This window comes from Manis javanica, chromosome 3 (assembly GCF_040802235.1).
Source record: "Manis javanica isolate MJ-LG chromosome 3, MJ_LKY, whole genome shotgun sequence".
NCBI lineage: Eukaryota > Metazoa > Chordata > Mammalia > Pholidota > Manidae > Manis > Manis javanica.
The window spans coordinates 101,263,211-101,281,483 of record NC_133158.1 but is presented as its reverse complement, the minus strand read 5'-3'; the positions used below and the strand labels follow the sequence as shown (position 1 = coordinate 101,281,483).

The window sequence follows — 18,273 nt, the reverse complement described above, 5'->3', positions numbered from 1 at the left end:
GGACCTTTTGCCTATTTTAGGCCTGTGACGGCTTCAGACTGGAGGTTTCCATCCTCCCTTGTTACTTCCGCGTTCGTGGCCTAACTAGCTTCCCGCGCGTGCTCTTGGCCCTAATTCCACCTCCCCATCTAACCCGAAACCTGCCTAAAGACCCTAGTGACAGATGAGATAATCAATTCCCATTGGTTTCTGTTACTTCCTTATCTTCCCCTATATAACTAAGCCTCTGATGGAATAAAGCTGAGTTTTTGCTGTGCTCTTGAGGCTAACACATCTCCCAGCTTGGTGTGGTTTTGTTTTTCCATGGATCTCAGGGGAGGGTGTCCAAGCCACCGACACTTGCCCTCTCGCTCAGCCCTGGGGATAACAGGCTGGTCCTGCTTGTCCCCCCGCCTTCTTGTTGCTGAAGAGCAACACTCGCTCCACAAGTAGCAGGAGTCTCAGCCTCCCAGAGTGCTCCAACTCCCTCTGTTGTTCAGCCGCATTCATTACCAAAGCCTGATGCAATGTGGACTCATGTTTCTAGAGCAGATCTCCAAGGCCAGGTGTGCGAGTTTCTGAGCACCAGGTATGCAGGGTTCCTGAATACTTATCCCTCCTTCCTGGTCTGTTCTTCTTCCTCCTGTTGTGGGCTGAACTGGGGGCTGAACTGAGGTCCTGATAGATGTGGCTCTGCCACTTTACCCTTCCCAGTGTGATCCTCTCTTCCTCACAAGGTATAGGTGGTCTGCTTTGTAGTCTTCAGTTTGTTCTCAGAATAGTTGCATTTGCTATAGTTGCCTCTTGGTGTGTGTGTGTGTGTGAGGTTTCTGCCTGGCTTTCCTACTCTTCCATCTTTTTTCCCCATCCTCAATCCCTTTTATTTTAAGTAGACGTTATATACCACTAAGGACCACCTGAACTGCCAACTTGGCTTACATCTCCTAAATATTGCCTTTTGGAAACCTTGACAAGTTTGTCCTAATCCCCTTTCAGATGAGTATCCACATTAACATGCAACTTTGTTATTCTGCATGCTTTGCTTATCTGTTCTTTTTATAGTTCTTCCCATCCTTGATCTTTCATAAGGCTGTTAACTCACAATGTATTCTCTTAAGTTTCCCTCTGAACCCTTAAACTTTGTATTTCACAGACTTTTAAACTCAGGCCCCAGTCTTAACTTACAGACTGTAAAATTCTTCACTCTTAGGAATTTTGTTACTTCATATGGTCTGCTTTGAATCTTTTAGTATGTTACTGAAACAAAATAAATAATTTATACCCAAATTCTCAACCATGTTTGCTCCTTCCTGTTGAAATTTCCCAAAATTTTTGAAATAGTGTGAAATAAATCTCTTCTTCCCTTCATTGTCCCATGATCAAGTGGCATCTAGTCTGTTGCATTTGGTGCAGCACAAAGGTCTTTAGCTTACAGTCTTAGATGGCACTAATATGAAGAAATGCATAAAATGATAATCTATAGAGAATATATAAAATGAGAAGCATATCAAGAGTGAATTAAAAAAACTAAACTAATAATGTGTTGATCTCAGCACATCTCTATGAGAATGAATATTTAATATGTTTTAGGTATTGCTTGAGCCTACACTGATTACTGTGTACTAAATTTTCAAAGGTAATTCTGGCAATGTTTCAGTGTACTTGGAATTCATAAAAATTATTTCACTAAAAAAGAATACATGTTGACATCTGTGAGTGTTATGTCACACTTGAGTAAAAGCAAAGTCAGCTGCCACCTGGGCTTGGCTTCCAAACACCTGGCTTAAAATGAAGTAGTGTGCTGGCTAACACAAAGCTAAAGAGCATGGAAAGCAGTGGGGTAATGAAATTGGGTGAGAGGAAGACATTTTAAATTTGACTGTTTTACTTTATAGTTTAAGACTATAAAAGCAACAAACTGTAAAACCATTCTAAGCTATTTACCACTGAATTCTACATGATTCTACAGTGTCATTGTCTATCCTTTCCTCAAGCAAAAACTTTCAGGTCTCTTTTAAGCTTAAGAATTTACAATGCCAATATAACAATAATCTATTTAGTGGATTTAATACATTTTACTATTTAGATTTTCATCCTCCTCCTAAAGAAATACTTATCTTTCTACAGGATAAAGACTTTATACTTAAAATCTACACTTGATGTCTCCATTTTTACAAATTTGCTTCATTTTTTTGGTATTTAGGAGGGAGCTGGGGAGAAGCCTTATGTTTCTCTGCATCATCTTTCTCTCTCTCCATTTCTGCTTCATCTTCTTGATCTGTGCTATACATTTCAACTTCTGCACTAACATTCTTTTTTCCACAATCTACCATCCTCTAGTAAAGCATCTCCACAGTTCTTCTGCTCCCATTGGAATCTCTAATTAAAAACTGAATGGGGAGCAGATTTAAAGAAAGTGTACAGCAAAAGGTAGAGGATTATTTTGTAGAATAGTAAAAAACAGAACTTAAAAATGAATATTAGGACAAACAAAAAGGAAGGAGGTCCTCTCTAGATTAAAAATATTTGCAAGTCAGAACATTCAAATGCAATATATGAACTCTGAATTATGACTCAATCAACCAAAGTGTATAAAGAAAATTTTGAGACAACCAGAAACATTTTAATGTGGACTGGGGATTTGGTGGTATCAAAATGATATCAAGGAATTATTATTAATTTTGTTAGATATGAAAATGGCATTACATTGTTTTTTAAAAAAGTCCACACTTTTTTTAGAGATGCATCTTTGAAGTATATAGAAGTGAAATGATAGGAATTCTGAGATGTTTTCAAATAACACAGACAGAGAAAAGAGATTTATCAAGTGTGGCACAGTTTTTATTCTTTCTTATTTATAACATTGGTTTCAAGTGTACAACATACTGTTCTGACAGTTTTCTACAAGTGTGGATAATTTTGATAATTGTTAAATTAAAAATGTGGGGGCTTTGTTATGCTATTCTATTTTTGTGTGTGTTTAAAATTTTCCATTTCACACAATTTCAAATTTGAAAATAAAAAATAATATATTCATGTTCTTAGGACTCCTCATTAATCCTGAGCCTTAGACATTTTCATTTGAGTGTCTTCTCCATTCATGAACCAGCCCAACATATTTTTGGGTTGCTTTGATTTCTTATAATCCAGCTCTTAATCTTCTGGTTATATCCAATCCTCAAATGAGCCTTTATTTCTCACCCACAGTGATTTGATGATATCCAGGGCTATTTTGGCAGTGCTCAGAAAGCCCGACTCCATAAGCAAAATGGCCCAACCAGGTGCTATTCTAAAGAAAGCCACTTTTCCTGTAATTTCATTGACTTCTCCATTACCTACAGACAGAATTTATTATTCTGCCATTTGTGTTTTCATAGCACTTTAAAATTACCAATATTGAAACAGTAAAACTATGTGTTGTTATTTCACTTGTTTATCTTTCCCCAATAAACTGTAAGCTCCTTGAAGATAGCAACTATGATGGTTAATTTATATCTCCATTTGACTGGACCAAGTGTTAAGAAAATATTTGGTCAAACCATATTCTGGGTATGTCTGTGAGAGTATTTTTGAATGATATTAACATTTAACTCAGTAGACTGAGTAAAGCAGATTGACTTTTATAATGTGGGTGGGCCTCATCCAATCACTTGAAGGCCTGACTAAAACAAAAAGGCTGCCGTTCCCCAGTAAGAGAGACTTCCTCCTGTCTGACTGACTTTGAACAGGGACGTTGGCTTTTTCCTGCCCTCAGACTCAGTATTTAACTTTGGCTCTTCTGCAGCTTGAGCCTGCTGACCACTGGATTAGAGATACAACATTGGCTCTCCTGGGTCTTCAGCTTTAGGACTCATACTACAGATTTTGTGACTTCTCAGCCTCCATAATCATAAGCCAATAACCAATAACTTAGACAATAAATCTCTTATATACTCATCCTATTATTTCTATTTTTTTGGAGAACTCTAATACAGAAACCATATCTTAGGCATTTCTAAGGGCCCAGAACTTGGCACAGTGGCTAACAAAAAGTAGATGCTCCTTTAAAAAGTTTGCTTAATGAATTGGCATTTTAATACAGTGCTTTTTATGGTCTCCTCAATGTAAGTCTTGTATTTGATTATTTATTTGTTCAGTTTTGAAAAAAGGAAAAATTGGGTCCATCATTGGTGTGAGAAAGAGTGAATTTCTTACCTTTCAAAAACTGCAACTAAAATGTTAGTTAATTAAAAGCAGCAACTACCAAACTGTACCAGAATTCAACTAGTTTCCATGTATTATTGATTCATTTTTAAATTTGGACATACACCCATTCTTTTATCAATTTGGGTGTGAATTTTCTTATGCACGATAAATCTGGCTCCTGGCTATCTGACTCTGGCCTTTCATCCCTCTCATCTTTCCCAGTAGCAACTATAGGTTAATCTTCCTAATCCATTGTTTTTATATTATCTCCATTTTTTCAGCAGTTCTCCACTATCTACATCCTTTACTTTGGTATTCAAAGTTGCTCACAATCTGATCCCGCGCTTTCTTTCATCAGACTCTCAAGCAAATATGATGGTCAATGCACACCTCTTTGATACACATTCTACTAAATCTACTCCAGTTCTTAAAAGGTTATCCCCCTCTTAGCCAGTCAAAATTCTTCAGAACTAATGGAAAAAGCACTAAGTCTGGAATTAGGAAACCTTGGTTCTAGTCTTTTCCAATAAAAGGATGTTTTGTGACATGGGGCAACTGATTCAGATCACTTCTCTGGAAATCAATATCCTTACCTGTATGATAATGAAGAAAGACAAGAGGATTCTAAGTTCTTTTTTGATTAAAAAAATTATGGTTTCTTTATATTTTAGGCACAGTCTGTCATTAATTGAGCAAACACTTCTTAAGTATCACTTAAAAGCAATAAATATTTGTTCTATAGAGCCAACCCAAACACACATCACCCCATTCCTAACAGCTGGATTTGCTGATTCAAGTGCACTTATTGTCTATGCTATTTATTTGCCATAGATTATATTTAGGCCTTATCATCTTAAATATAGTATTAGCTCCTTAATAGCAGGAGCTTATGCTTCTGAATATCCTTAACAAAGTTCTCAAACTTTGAAGACCATAACTTGAACTTGTAAAAAATGCTGATTCCCTATCCTCCCCTCCACTTCCCCCCAATTTTGAATCAGTAAATGGTAATCTACATTGTAATAAGTACCCCCACCCTGTCCTGTGATTCTGATTCAGGAGGTCCAGGGACCACACTTTGAGAAAAAACGGTTCCACTGTATATAGCACATTTTTTGGTGCTCAGCTATTTAGTTGGTTAGCTAAGGGTTAGTATGGGCTCAAAAAGATTTTTTGAAGATCTCTTTTAATTTGGAAAGATAGGCATGCTTGCACTGACAAAGATCTAAAATAGAAAAAAAGCTCAGGAGGGATAAATGACTCTAAAATACTGGCCCACATTATAAAAAAATAATACCCAGGAGGAAAGAAAGGGGGAAAATGCATAGGAAGCCAAAGAAATTGCACAAGGTGTGCCTGATGGATCAGCTACAAATAAAAAAGACATCAGCTGAAACCCTAAACAATGGTGAGTGGAAGGCGAAATGTCAGGAAGAGCTGATACTTCCACAAGGGATTGTTTAGCTAAATTCAAAAATATTCAGATCTTCGCTCAGTGCAGAGACAGAAAGCAAAATCTTCAAAATCTCATTTTGTGTGCGTTCTTTGCTCCAAGTAAAGAAAACTTAAACAAGAAAGAAGAAAACAAACATCATAGTGAGGGAGTTAAAGAAAAAGAAGGAATGATAACTGAGGGGATTAGTCTCTCTGATTCTAGAGTCATTTATAGATTTAGGGTACACTGTCAATAATCTTTGAGGAAATATTTAAAATAAGAGAAATAAATCAAGAATTTGTAAATGAGATATATCCTGATTTTGAAGAAGGAAAAAAGTGGATTCTGAAAACTATAGACTTGAGCTCTTTTAGAACAGAGTATTAAAACACTTGTAGCACAAAGAGATGGAAGAGACGAAAACTTTGAGCTAGCTTAGAAAGGCCAAGGAAGGAATGCCAAACTCTTTCTTTCTTTTATGATAGATCACGAGCTTCTATAAATGGCACAACTAAAGACTTCAGCAGGCATTTTGATACTCATGTGAATAAGAATTTTTTCAAACATTGTTCTATTAGGTCAATTCTGAGTTAGTTGACTCATTTTTTTCAGACATGATTAATGTAGTGAGGCCTCTGGGGCTTTTTTAGTGATTTGCATTCACTCAACAAATATTCATTGAACATTTTACCATGTGCCAGGAACTGCCATAAGTAGTGAGATTCCAGTGGTGAATAAATCAAAGTCTCTGATATCAAGAGATTTAGTAGAGGTAGACAGATAATATAGACAAGTGTGGGTAAAATTGTAACATTTCCAGAGTATCTTGCCTGGCTTTAGAGCATTTGCATATCCTCAGGGGTGGAGAGAAGTTCATCTCCATATCAGTGGGCAATTACCTGGGCAACAAAGGGCGTGTCTGAGCCTTAGAGTTTAAAGAGAGGGGTTGGCTGGCTTGCTTGCTTGCTTCTTCAGGAGCAGAGGAGAGAGATGGCCCTGGACTGCAGTTTGTAAGCAATAAACGGGTTTTAAACTTTATTTCTTCCTTTGACTGATTTCAGTTTTTAGAGGCGTTTTGCCCCAGGATTTCCTATTCCCAGACTTACATCTGGTGGCAGTCGACAGGGTGCCTCTGAATCTGAAATCTGTCATAATGGGTGCGACCTTTGGGAGGGCTGCTCCTGTGAATGGTGGGGAGGCCCAAGTGGATGTAGAGGCAGAGGGTGCCGCTTCACCTGTTATTATCCCAACTGTGGGGCTTCCAAGTTGGGATCCCCTAGAGGGGAATTGGTCTAGGGTAAAGTACCTCTTAGAGGGGTGGGGCCTTCCCTAGAACTGGGGAAGGGTGGAAACACTGAAAACTGCAGAATTAGACCTCCAAGAGTTGGAAGACTGCTTGGAGACCTTAGGGGGCCATGTAGTGGCCGGCATTGTAGGGTCTCTTTTCATCGAGATACTGGAAAATGTTCTACCAAAGAAAGAGAGGATTATCAAGGGACTTAGGCAGGAGAGAGACACACTTCAGCATTACTTGGAGGAGCTGGGCGATAACCTACAAGATGCTGTTAAAGAAGAGAGACAGTTACTAAAAAGGCAGGTCATGCTCCTAAAGATTCCTTAGCAGAGGTGAGCAGGGAAACAGCAGGAAAAGCTGTGTTGCAGGACGCTATGGGAGAGGGGGAGGAAAGAGTAGTGCCTTCAGCCCCAGAAATGGTGGAGAAGCCATTGGTGAAGCCAGAGGTAGAAGAAGAGGAGGTGGGGCCATTGGCAGATCTGCTACCCAGGCCACAGCTGGAGGTACCATCTTCTCCTGTTTTAAAGGTCTGCCCAGCTGTAATTAAGAAAATAAAAATAAAACAACCGTGGGCTCCTCAGGGGGAGGAGCAGCCTCCTTGCCAGATTGTGGAGCACTCCATGCTCTGCCCCTATACCCAGGATGAGCTGGTGGACATGAGCGTCCAGTATAGGCAGAGGCCACTGGAATCTCTGCCTACATGACTTTTACATCTCTGGGATATGGGGGTGGAGAACATTGTTGTGTCAGGTACTGAGATGAGTAGAATGGCTTCTCTGACAACTCACTCTTCCCTCCGGCAGTGGTTGCAAAATGCCTTTCGTGCCTCAGGGAATCAGACACTCCTGGAATGGCTGACAGCTGCCATCAGGATAGTTTGGACTAATCAGGGTGATTTACCATATTTTCCCAGTAGTTGGAAAATGTATGCAGAGCTCCAACAGTATTGCAGGAATTGGGTACGAAAAACGTCATCTATAATATGGACCCCCAGGGCCCTGATGAAGAGGTGTTCACTATAGGAATGAGAAACCTGGTGCTGCATACAGCCCCCACATCCCTCTTTTGGTCCCTAGTGAATATGAATACTCTTGTCCCCCCATCTAGGGCAACCCAAAAGTGAAGCTACTCGTACTTAGCAGATCTGGGGGAGGTTGAAACAATAAGGGCAGGGACGGAAATATGGGCTACGACTGAAAGAAGAGGTGCAAAAGGCCCTATGAAGGTCTCGAGAACCCAGCTGTGAGTTGACTTGATAAAGGCCAGGGTAGTGAAAGAAAAAGTCAATGGGCAGCCCAACAGAATATTGTTTGAACTATGGCACCAATTAAAGCCAGAGCAGCAGTTCCAGCCGCTGAGGTCCAGGACACAGAAACCAAAATCGAGGCCTCATGCCCAGCCAGTATCCCTGAAAAACTTCATGGGAGACAGTACTCAGGATTTGCCTGAGCCCTCACCCACACAGGACAATGACTGGGCATCGCAGTTCGATGGAGGGGTGGGTCAAAGTCCCCACCTTGGGGGACATGGTGGGGACCAGAGGCCACATGTAGAATTAGCAATTCATTGGTCCCCTGTGAACGTACAACATGTCCTGGTGCTGGTGGACACAGGAGCTGAATGTTCTCTGATTTATGGCAACCCTGAGTGATTTCCTGGGACCCCTGCTATGCTAGACGGCTATGGGAGTAAGGCAATTAAAATGAAGAAAGCCCAAATCCCCTTGGAGATAGGTCATTTACCCTCAAAGGAGTATACTGTGTACATTTCTTCCGTCCCTGAATATATTTTGGGGGTAGATATCCTGCAGGGACTGTGGTTACAGACCAGTGCAGGTGAGTTCAGACTGAGGGTATGTGTGGTAAAGGCAGTTCTGTGGGGACATACTAAGCACCCACCTGTAGCTCTGCCTGTACCTTGGTGGGTGACAAATATTAAGCAGTATAAATTGCCTGGGGGGCACAAGGAAATTGGAGAAACTCTACAGGAGTTGGAGAGGGTGTGCATCATAAAGCCCACTCATAGTCCTTTGAATTCCCCAGTATGGCCAGTGAGAAAGCCAGACAGTTCCTAGCGTATGACTGAAGACTACAGGGAATTGAATAAAGTCATACCCCCTTTGCATTCTGCTGTCCCCCCTAAAGCAGACATTCTGGACATCCTCAGCCATGAACTGGGAACGTAATATTATGTAGTAGACCTTGCTAATGCTTTCTTCTCTATTAACATAGCATAGGAAAGCCAGGAACAGTTTGCCTTCACATGGGAAGGCCGGCAGTGGACATTCACTGTCCTTCCACAGTCCCGCCATCTGTCATGGGTTGGTAGCCCAGGACTTGGCCACATGGAGGAACCGCAAACAGTGTGGTTGTATAACTACATTGACGATATTATGCTCACATCTTATTCCTTTCAGATTTAGAAGGGGAAGTTCCTAGACTGTTGCAACATCTACAGGAAAAAGGATGGACTGTGACAGCACCAAGGTTCAGGGACCTGGTTTGTCTGTGAAATTCTTGGGGGTTGTTTGGTCAGGTAAAACTAAAGTTGTTCCTGAGGCAGTTATGGACAAAGTCCAGGCTTTCCCCACCCCTACCATGGTGCAATATTAACAAGAGTTTTTGGGTGTTTTGGGCTACTGGAGAGTGTTTACCCCACATTTGGCACAAATTCTGAAGCCCTTATACCAGTTGGTACTAAAAAGCATGAGGTGGGACTGGCACGAGATGTGCAGCTGCTTTTACTGCTGCCAAGTGGGAAGCTAAGGCCGTACAAGCCTTGAATGTAATGGACTCATCAAGGCCCTGTGAACTAAATGTTCATGTAACTGAAGATGGTTATGGATGGGGTCTTTAGCAGCGGCTTGAATGGACACGCCAACCTATTGGATTCAAGTCACAACTATGGAAAGGAGCAGAGGTCTGGTACATCTGGACAGAGAAGCAACTGCCTGCTGTGTACCACACCTTGCTGGCTACAGAGTGCATTACTGGAACAGCTCCAACCAAGGTAATAACCACCTATTCCATCGTGGGTTGGGTGCAAGACTGGACCTAACAGCGACGGAGTGGCATAGCACAAACACCTACACTGGCCAAATGGGGTGCATATTTACAGCAGTGCACTGCCCTCTCTACTAGCCCCTTAAGTAGAGAACTCCAATGCTTATTGGAGCCAGTAACCTATACCAGTGAAAAGCAGGAATAAGTTGCTTTTCAGCCCTTGGTAGCTGAGACTCTTTAGGAGAGAAAAGCCCCTATAACTGAAGATGCTTGTTACACAGATGGCTCCAGTTGTGGGCAGATGCCGAAGTGGAGGGCTGTGGCTTTCCATCCTAAGACTGAGACAATATGGTTGGAAGATGGAGACGGGAAGAGCAGTCAATGGGCTGAGTTGCAGGCAGTATGGCTCGTGATTGATCACCCAGGAGCCTTCTCCCATGGTTGTCTGCACTGACAGCTGGGCTGTCTATTGGGGCTTGACCCTGTGGTTACTGACATGGCATGCCAACTGGATGGTTGCTCACCTTCCACTTTGCGAGCAAGAGTTGTAGCAAGACCTATGGGCCTCTGGTCAGACTAAGACTGTTACTATATATCAGGTGACTGGTCATTTGTCTTTGGTATCCCCCGGGAATGATGAAGTAGACACACAGGCCCAGGTGCGCTGGCTAGAAGGAAAGCCTGCCTCTGATGTGGCCCAATGACTCCACCAGAGTTTGTTGCACATGGGGAAAAAGACAATGTGGGCTGTAGCCTGTCAGTGGGGCTTGCCATTGACTTTTGAAGAAGTCAGCAGAGCCTGGAAGGAGTGGAGTGCCTTATGTACTCTAAGAGGGACTTACACCGAGTCCCACAGCAACATGGGATAATAGTAAGTGGGCCAATACCCCCGTCAGGTAGCAAATAGACTATATTGGGCCTCTGCCCATATCAGAAGGATATCAGTATGCCATGACTTGTGTGGACACGGCTCCTGGACGATTGGTTGCTGTTCTTGAATGTTGTGCAGAGGGTCCTGGAGCATGTCTTTTCAGCCTATGGCCGGCCGCAGGTGATTGAAAGCGATAAAGGCACCCACTTTACTGGACATGTGTTACAAGGATGGGTGCAGCAATTAGGAATAAAGTGGAAATTTTATGTACCACATAATCCTACTGGGGCAGGCATGATAGAGAGGTACAATGGTTTGTGGAAATCTGGCCTGAAGTCAGACACCAATAGTCTATGGGGTTGGTCAGTTCACCTATGGACGGTACTGCAGCATTTGAATGAGAAGCCACGTAAAGGAGCTTTGAGTGCTGTGGATATGCACACACCTTGCTGTCTCTCCTATACAATTGTATGTCCAAATCAAAGAAGAGCTATTGAAGCCAGGATATGGCCAGCAGAGCAACATCCTGCTGCCACCCCATACTGTATTAAGCCCTGGAGACACTGTTGAATGGACCTGGCCCTGGACATTTCGACACAGGGACCAGCGATGGCTGGCACCTTGGGGGAAAGGCCTGGAAGCTGGCCTCGTGTGTTTTGCTGGAGTAACAACTGAATGGCTCCCAAAGGTCATGGTAGTGTACCCAAAACATCCAGGAGGTAAGAGCATCTTGTGGGGAAGTTTTGTTTTATCTTTATGGCCAGTGCATGTACCTCCCATAGCCCTATATATCAACCCATCTGTAAGTCCCGCAGGGAGGAGGGGTGACAGTCTGGTATATAGGACCAGGAAGAAATCCCATTCCTGCCACTGTTTTATCACAAGACCACTCTCTTGCATTTATCCTACCTGATGGACAAGATTTGCCTATGCTGGTGTCTTTAAAACATGAATCTTATCGCCCTTAAGGTTATTTTCTCCTTGTGGCCTGAATGCGCCCCCTGGCTGCAGCTGCTGCATGATGATTGCTCTGAACCCTCAGCTACTGCCTGCCTATGGAATGGAGGAGCTATGGACTTCATCTGCATGGAACTTTGCACCTAGCTGAATCCTCCAGCTTGAGGATTGTCATAATTTTATTGCTGTTGCTGTTATGCCATTAGTCTGGTCACAGTGCTCCAGTTTTCTCACCCAGGGACCATTGCAGAAGAAGGGGAATGAGTAGATTGTAAGCCAGATTTCTGGAGGGGTGGCCTGTGGGTAAAATTGTAACATTTCCTGAGAATCTCGCCTGGCTTTAGTGCATCTGCATATCCTCAGGGGTGGAGAGAAGTTTATCTCCATGTCAATGGGTAATTACCTGGGCAACTGAGGGCATGTCTGAACCTGAGCGTTTAAGGGGAGGGTTTGGCTTGTTTGCTTGCTTGCTTCTTCAGGAGCAGAGGAGAGAGATGGCCCTGAACTGCAGTTTGTAAGCAATAAATGGGTTTTAAACTTTATTTCTCCCTTAGACAGATTTTGGTTTTTAAAGGTATTTTGTGCCCCAGGATCTCCTCTCCCCAGATTTACAAATAAATAAATATACTCTATGTTAGGTAGTAACATAGAATGAAACATGAATAAAAATAAGTTATAGGGAAAAAAAGGGGTTGGGGAGTCTTTTAAAGGCTGGTCAAACAGGTTTATAAAATCTGGTTATAACTGAGTAAACATCTGAAAGAAGTAGTGATAGAATGAGGTGTGTAATTATCCAGGGGAAGAATATTCCAGGTAGCAGGACAGCAAGCATATGGGCCCTCAGATGGAAACATGCTTGGCCAAAAGGCCCAGTGGTAGGTAGAATAATAATCCCTCAAAGATGTCCATGTCCTTATTACCAAAACCTGTGAATTTCCTATTATCTCATGGCAAAATAATTTTGCAGATGGATTTACATTTCCAGACCTTAAAATAAAATGATTATCCTAGATGGGTCCCATCTAATCACATGAACCCTTTAAGGTAAAGAACTTTCCCTGCCTGCACCAAGAGGGGTTTGGCAAAAGAAGACAACAGATAGATACCAAGTGTGAGAAGGATACCATGTACTGTTGCTGGCTCTGAGATACAGGGTCCCCTGAGCAAGGACAAGAGAAAGGTCTCTGGGAGGCCTTAGCCGATGGCCAGCAAGGAAACAGCCTCAGTCCTACAAACAATAGGTGCGACATTCTGCCAACAACCAGAGAAAACATCTCAGCCAATCCAATTTCTGACCTACAGAGGTGCAAGATAATGATTTGTATTATTTTAAGTTGGTAAATTTGTGGCAATTTTGTAGTCATTTATTATGATAGCAACAGAAAACTAACACAGACAATGACATTGGTTTGAAATAGGCGGGGAGTGTAATAGGAGATGAAACAAGAGACGTAGGGTTGATGAATTTGTGGAAGAATAAAAATGAAGGACCAGTGACCATGGGGGCCTTTTAGACCATGGCCAGGCCTTTGCCTTTTACTATGGGTGAAATGGGGGGTTTGGGGCAGGCATAACACAATCATACCTACAGTATAAAAGAGTCACTCTGAACTACCCTGTATAGAATTGAGCTGGATGAATGTTTCAATAGTTCACACAACAGTTATAAACTAGGGAAATTTTAAGGGAGAAATGAATGGTCAGATTGTGTGTATAGTAGGTTAAAGTATATAAAATTGTCATTTGAGTGGGTCAAAAACAGTTGAAAATCACAGGATGAGTCAAGAGGATTTGTACCTAGGTGGCCTATGGGGTGTTGGGGAAAGAGAGGAATCATTGTTGACTCCAAAATCATTGACCTGAGCCAAGGGTAGAAGAATTATACTGAGATAATGCAGGAGAAACAAGTTTAGTGGGAGGTGAGGGGCAGGGGCAAATAAGGGACATGTTATGTATAAAATATCTATCAGACATCCAAGTGGAGATGTTCATTAAGCTGTTAGATACACCAGTCTAGAGTTAAGGGGACCGTCTGGAGCTGAAACTACTAATTAAGCTCTCACATCAATGGTGTTCAAAGCTATGAGATGAGGAGTTTAAACATCAAGGAAATGAGTGGGTCATAGCTAGTTTATTACTTTCACCAATTTTCTTTCTGGAAAAAAGTGTTCATGAGCAATTTAGGCTAGTGTGAAAAAAAGCACATTAGAAAGTATTTCTCTCTTCATAAATTCTTCTGTGTCATGAATCTCTCATTCCCTTTCAAACAGAAAGCTTTACAGATACATATATACCTAACCTGCTGCAATAATCTCTCTAAAACACTTGTACAGGCATAATTACAAAATATTTTTGCCAACCACATCATAAACAATTATTAATGTACTAAATTTAGCTCATGGTTTGAGCTTCTCCTGACCTGGGTGTGGAGTGAGAACATGTTCTTTATGGTAACATCTCACTGGATCATGCTGACAAAGCAAATTTTTTAAGCCTACACATAATCACCCTAATTAGGCCCTCAAATGTTAGGACTTGTGTGAATTTGATTAATTCTAGTCATCTCTGTGGTGCAACTGACTTTGCCTATGTCAAAGGAGTGACTCTGCCTTGATAGCAATTTCCTTATGCTATGACCTTACCCCTCCACCTGCTGTATTGAAAAAGTATTAAGGAAGGTTTGCAATGCTGCCTTCACAAGCCTGTGAAACTTCCTTTCAACTTGGAGCCCAATCACACCCAAATCCTTTTCTATACCTAAAATGCTATTATTGCCTTATACCTTTTTTTGGCACTTAATTTATAATATAACTTGTAAGAGGTAAGGCAGATTGTTCACATGTCTTTATCTTCTACCTTATTTATTCATATTTTGATCCTCTAATGGATGCACTGTCCTCAGCTCTCTGGTACATGTATTTGACTGTTGAGCAGAAGAGGGCACCTGAAAACTAACATCCAATCCTCCCTCCCCCATCCTCCCCAATTCCCCCCACCACACAGCTGACTGAAAAGAACAAAGAAAAATAAAAATGAGGGGATTTTTTTTCTTAATGAGAGCATGCTTTATGTTCACTAAGGCATTTATACTTTTAAACCTACTTATTATTGTGCCTTTGAGGAAATACTGTTGAATGGAGGTTGTTGTGATGGTCAATCTTATGTCAACTTGGCAAGATCATGGTGCCCAGTTGTCCGGTCAAACAATAGACTAAATATTGCTGCAATGGGTATTTTGTAGCTGTGATTACCATTTATGATCAGTGGACTATAAATTAGGAGATTATTGGCAATAATGTAGGTGGGCTTCAATCAGCTGAAGGCCTTAAGATTAATAACTGAGGTTTCTCTTAGTAGAATGAATACTACTTCCTCAAGACCATATCAGAAATCCTACCTATGGATATTAGACTCAAGACGGCAACTTCAAATCTTGCCTGAGTTTCTAGCCTGCCAGCTTGCCCTACAAATTTTGGACTTGCTAGCTCCTACAAGCCCATGAGCCAATCCCTTAATATAAATGTCCCTCCCCATGTATACATCCAATTAGTTCTGTTTCTCTGGAGAACCCTAACAATTATATTTCAATGCAGTTCTTTCTTTAGTATTTCTGAACCTTTGGTAATTTAATATGTTATCCTTATTCTTAATTTTATTAACAGAATAATATACACAGGAGTTTATATACTATTTACTAATAGAGGTTAGCTTCTCTTCTGTTATGGAGAGCAAGAGAGAGTATTATCAAAGGAAGTCAACAATAATGGCACCACTCCTGGCAAACAGGGAAATTTTTTACTGAAGGTTTCCAATATGAAGCATTATGTGAACCCAGAGTGTTCAGCCTACTTAAATATTACAGCCCATACATTTTCCCAATCTAGTTCATATGAATTAACAAACCCTAACCAATTCCAATAAAACATCTGAGAAGTTTGATCAAAACAGTTTCTTCTGAAAAAGATGGGCCATGTTTGGAGCAAAGAGGAGGGTTTCAACAGTTAATGCAACTCATAATAGGAGGCTGGTGTGCCCATTTCCAGTGCATCATTCATCAAGAGAATCTGTATTGTAACTTGGAAGTCAGTTTTAGTGCATGATGTAATGGAGAAAATAATGAAGATTACAAATTTTCTTTAGGCTTATGTTGTTTTAACCACTGCCAGTTTATGGATATTTAAGAAGTTGAAACAAAGAAAGTAGATTTAGTTTCTTTTAATTTAGCCAAATATTTAAATCCTAGAAAAATCTGAAGAAATATATGGAAGTGTTTTTAGAAAGAAAAGCCTTAGATCTCACTTGGTAGATTTCCAATGGCCCCCAGAGGCTGCACACTTGCCCCTGATGTCCCCTAACAGAACTCTCTGTCCACTATAACAGTGATGGTTTTGTACTCAGATTCAAACTTGACATGTGGATTGAGAAGATGGTACCTGAGACTGTTCTAAGTGTTGAACTTCTCTGAGCTGACAGGAGTAACAGATTTTAAGAGTTACACAGTTTTTAACTGGAAAAAAAAATCCTGATTTTGAAAGCTATTCACAGATTTTGGCAATTGAGCATGAATGATCTCTGTGACTTTGGGATACAGCCACAAGATGTGTGCGAATATAGCTCTGCCCCATTAAGGTGGTTCATTTTCAAAAGAAACAGCTTGTGCAAACGACACCTACAACACACAATCTTAGTGAGCATTTAGAGCAAACTGTGAAAAGGAATAGAGTGAAAGGAAAAATGTATATATTAATGGGTAATTGTACAGTCTGCTCCCTTTTCCAGACTCTGAAAATGGAGGGTCATGCCTTACTAGACCATGCCTTTGGGCTTTTGTGATTCTGAATCAGGAGGAGAAAGATCTGGGGGAAAAGATCTGAAGCACACAGCCAGGGCTGGAGAATAGGGCAAGTTTTGAAGGAGGCATAGAGGCATCTACCTTGTGTGGAACAGTGTTATGAGAGAGAAAAGTGTTTGTTATTCATCTGTTTCACAGTGTTCAGCTACGAGAGTTTTTTAAAAGTTGTTTTGAATTAGGTTTCAAGTACTTGCCTGTGTGTTTTGAACATGTTGCTCATAGACTGGACAACATGGGTCACAGGTTATAAACCCCACACAAAATACGAATCTTGAGCTACAGAAATTTGTGGACAAATTCTGAATAATGTTTGAGTCTACCTAGCTGTCTTATGAAACTGCAGAGATAAAAGCCTTCATCAGTAAAATAACCTCATTCAGATTGTTGAGTTTAGAATGAAAACACCCTCATATTTCCTAGAATAGTCCAGTGTGTACATATAAGTATCCTCATTAAAATGACCAGTAAGTAGCCCAAGGTAAAACAGTATGATTTTTTTTTTTTTTTTACAAATAAAGCTTATTGTGCTAGTTTTGGAACTGCATATTTACTATTGCTAAAAAAAGTATCCTTTTTAATTGAGAAAGGCTATAATCACCAACATCTCTAATATAAATTTAAAATATTCATAGCACTGGGCTGAAAACATGCTTTCAGGCCCAGTGGGCAGTGAAGAATCTGGCTAATCTATAACTTGAACAATCACTTCTTGAGGAATTTACAACATGTTTTAGCTGGAAACAGTGAAGACTGGGTCTCTTTTAAGAAAAAAATAGAAGAAATATCTTGTATTTTTTTTCTGGCCTGTTTGATGCATTAAAGTGCGTTCAGAAAACTAATACCATGGTGCCAATTCAATAAAAAAGATTGGAAAAATGTTCTTCCTTCTCTTCAGAAAATTAATATACCCTACCCTTTCCCCATTTGTATTTGTTCAAAGATTGAGCTTTGTTATCTAAGAAGTCCTTGAATAGAAGTATCTTGGAAACAAAGCCTGGACTCTCAAGGTTCCATTCATTTGGCCTACATCCCTGCAACTCGTCCTTTGTGCTAGACATTGTACTCAGTGATAGGCCGGAACACAATTTCAACACACTGGCCCTACCTTGAGCGAGCCACACAGGCCTGGCCAGGGAAGGGCCCAGCTAGTTCCAAACAAACAACCTAACACAACTCAACTGGGCGGCTGCACAGTTGATGTACCCGCAATTACTACGGCAAGGAGGATCAGTCCAAAAAGGTAGTCCCCCTTCCGTCTGCTCCACTTTGTCCCCCAAGCCCTGGGTCTAGAGAAGCTCTGCAGCAGTGGGTCTAGAACTCGGCCGCCCAACCCGAGGGTATCAAGGCACAGGGTGGCAAGCAGCCCAGAGGGGGAAGCAGAGACCCAGGCAGCACAGGGAAGTGGCCCGCGCGACCCCCAAAGACGCTGCAGCAGGTAGGCTGGGCGGGCGGGGTACCCTCACCAAAAGTCTCGCCGAGGTTAGGAAAGGTATCACTGCTGGCCTCGCCGTCGGACTGCAGGGTCTGCGCGCGACGCGGGGCTGGGCTTGGGGGCGGGCTCTCGGCTAAGCCCCGCCCCTCAGGCGCTTCAGCTGGTCCCGCGCGACGCCAACTCTTTCCCGGGTCATTGCCCCTCCCCTCTTCCGGGCCGCGAGCCCCCCGCGCGCCTCCTCAGTACCGCGTTCGCTCGCGCGCGCC

At 41.7% G+C, this 18,273-nt stretch overlaps 1 long non-coding RNA gene across 2 annotated transcripts in view; it reads right to left on the bottom strand.

The window, feature by feature from the left end:
* Window positions 1–18,176, bottom strand: part of LOC118971402 (uncharacterized) — a 58,311-nt gene extending 40,135 nt beyond the window's left edge. For both annotated transcript variants that reach the window (XR_005059817.2, XR_012129261.1), the window contains exon 1: window positions 18,039–18,176. This is a non-coding gene — a long non-coding RNA (uncharacterized lncRNA). The remainder of the gene's footprint in view (window positions 1–18,038) is intronic.
* Window positions 18,177–18,273: the final 97 nt, after the last annotated feature.